The sequence below is a fragment of the Suricata suricatta genome, chromosome 5, assembly GCF_006229205.1.
Source record: "Suricata suricatta isolate VVHF042 chromosome 5, meerkat_22Aug2017_6uvM2_HiC, whole genome shotgun sequence".
Lineage (NCBI taxonomy): Eukaryota > Metazoa > Chordata > Mammalia > Carnivora > Herpestidae > Suricata > Suricata suricatta.
Window position 1 is genome coordinate 132,256,194 of NC_043704.1, and position 3,180 is coordinate 132,259,373.

Here is a 3,180-nt window from a genome sequence, read left to right on the forward strand (position 1 = left end):
GCTCAGGCACAACTTCCCCAGCTGAAAACCAGCAGTACACAAAGCCTCCGCATAGAGCTGCGCTCCCAGACTGACAAAGAGGCCACGTTGGAGAACACGAAATATATCCCTTTACCCTTCTTTCATGAGCTTGACTTGATTTTTTTCATGAAATGGCCTTTCCTCTTATGGAAAAACAATTCTTTTGGTTGTTGGCAAAATTGGTTCCCCCGACTGCCACTGAGGCGAGGATATGAAAGCCAGGTACAAGTCGCAACTGCTTCTCTGAGGTCATTGGCCGAATTTGCCCGCCAGTCCTAGAAATGGACCCATTTGTCTGTAACGCTGCTGCTTCTATTTGAAATTGTGTGCTGCATTTCCGGCAGCGAGAAAACCAGGAAAATACATGCCTCAAAAGAAATGAATCATGGGTCACGCAAAAGGACCAAGCCCCACCCCTCACTGCTTTTTAACATCCTAGAGAAACTTGGAAATTATTCAAGGAAAAAAGTGACTAAAATAAATAGTCGATCTGGTGGATAACTGCCCTTTGAGTCATGAGTCATATGGGGATAGGGTCAGGAGGAGTGGGGTATGGAAAAATGCCGAACACCCTAATTCATAGCCAGTCACTTGTCACCAAACCAGGTTCCTGAAAGAGGATTAACATTCAAGCAATACCTCTCTTTTTCTTGTAAGTCTTTTGTCTGAAATCCCAGTGGACTCTCCTAGCTAGCTAACTATCTAGTAGGGCTACCGGATAATGTATAGGACCCCCCGTCAAATTTGAATTCCAGATAAACACATAATCCTTTAGTATAAGTATGTCCCAAATATTGGACACTGGAAATATAAACAACAAAAACACCCAACCTAGTGAGATCAGACATGTAGACATATGATGAAATATTAATCACATGCTATATAGCATACATTTAAAGTGTTTTGTTCATTTTATACTAAAATAATATATGCAATATATTTATACTATGCAGCAAGTCCCAAAAATTTCATTAGTCATATTTATACTAAAAATTATTTGTTGTATACCTGAAATTCAAATTTAACTGGGCATTGGGGTTTTATATTTGGCTTATTAGTTTGGTTTGGTTTTTGCTAAATCTGTCAACCCTGCTAAGAAAAAAAGGATCCCCTGTCTACTACCTGTAAGCCTCAGACACATGCCCTGCTTGACTCCTTTCACCTGGACCCACACTCACATCCATCACATCCATCATTACTAGTCTACCTGTCAGCAAAAAACAGCATAAGTAAGAAGTCAAAGGAAGATGCATTGACTCCTGTCAGCCCAGCCTTCCCCAGGAAGATGCCTGCTTCCAAATGGGAGGCAGCCCTGACCCCTCCATCATGTCAACCATGTATGAGAAGAAAAGGACACGAGGAAGGGCCAGTGTGCCTCAGGGTCCCTGAGCTTCAGTACCTTCAGTCTTTACCTCACCATCTCCACCACCAATCACTGTGGTCCAACCAATGACCTTCGACATGGCTCATCCATATCAGCACCTTCTTCCACAGGTGCAGTGACGGCAATCATGTCCACCAAAACATAGCCTATTTCTGGGCTTCTTCTAACCCCTACATATGGTGGTATACAAGTTAAAATGATGAGTTCACAAGAAGTTTATAGTACACATGGGATTCTTTATTTCCCACAGTAAATACGTATGGGGTACCAGAACCACAGACGATATAAGATCAAGTTCTTCCTTGCCTATTGTTCAATGTGACACAATAGATCACATCTTCTGGACAGTTATCTGGAAGCATCAGAAATGCTTCTGCCTCTCAGACTGTTTGTTTCTTCACGACCATATCTATAAAACTCTTCTTTCTTTTGACAATGCCTACTTTAAAGGACATTATGTGGTGTTCACAGCTGCGACTTTCCACCTCGCATGTATCAGAATCATCTGGCGGGCTTGCGAAAACACGGGTTGAATCTCTGATTCCGTAGATCTGGGGTGACGTGTGAGGACTTGCATTTGTAATATGAGCCCACCTCACGCTGATGCCTCTGGTCCAGGGTCTCCCCTTGGAGAACTATTAGGCCACAGATCAGTCTTCTCTGTTCTGGCCAGATGTTGTCCTCTCATGGTTATAAGATATCCTATTAAACTGGCCATTAGACGCCTTTAAATCAATTTTAGAAGACACACACGTGTGCGGTGTGTGTGTACATGCACACATGTTATAATATTTATATATCAATTACTTTGAAAGTCAATAAATCCACATCCAGCTAATGTTACATTAATTATAGAACACTGTGGTTCTGATAGATCTTTGCTTTTAGTGAGACAAAAATTTCTCTACATATCTGAACATACATTTCCCTTCCCACCCACCACACTATTATGTATATAATATTTATACTTAGAGAAGATAGTACTTCTGCAAATATCTTGAAGTTATAAACTTCTTATTTAAAATGTTTTTTTATTTTAATAAGTAATACATATTAGTAGAAAATTTTAAAATAAAGAAGACATACTCAAAATAAAACACAGAAGCTGCCTCTAATTCCCCTCCCTAGAAAACCTCTGTGAACATTATATATCTTTCCTGTACTTTTCTTCCCTTTTTTGCTACATTATGAAATCAGAACCTCATTGTACATACTGTTTTGTAATTTTTTCACCAAATGATAAATTGTGGGCATTTCCCTATGCCATTTACATGCTTTGACAATATGATTTCTGATGACTATAAAGTGTTCTTTCACAAAAATATACCATCATTTATTCTGCTTATCCCTTATTGTTGGGCATTTTTTTGCTAATATAAATAATGCCAGGGGCACCTGGGTGGCTCAGTCAGTTAAGCATCTGACTCTTGATTTCAGCCCAGGTTATGATCTCACAGTTCATGGGTTCAGGCCCCACATCATGCTCTGCACTGGCAGTGCGGAGTCTGCTTGGGATTCTCTCTCTCTCTCTCTCTCTCTCTCTCTCTCTCTGCCACTCCCCCCACTCAAAATAAATATATAGACTTTTAAAAAGTTTTAATATAAAATGCCAAGAGAAATTTGTTATGGTTACATGCCATCCTAGCTGGTCACTACAATCTAACTTCATTTCATTTTTTAACTAAAATATCAGTGAAGACCAGAAAACAATGAAATCCTAACACTTTGACTTATGAACAGTTTAATGGTGGAATCTGGATGACTGTTAACTATAA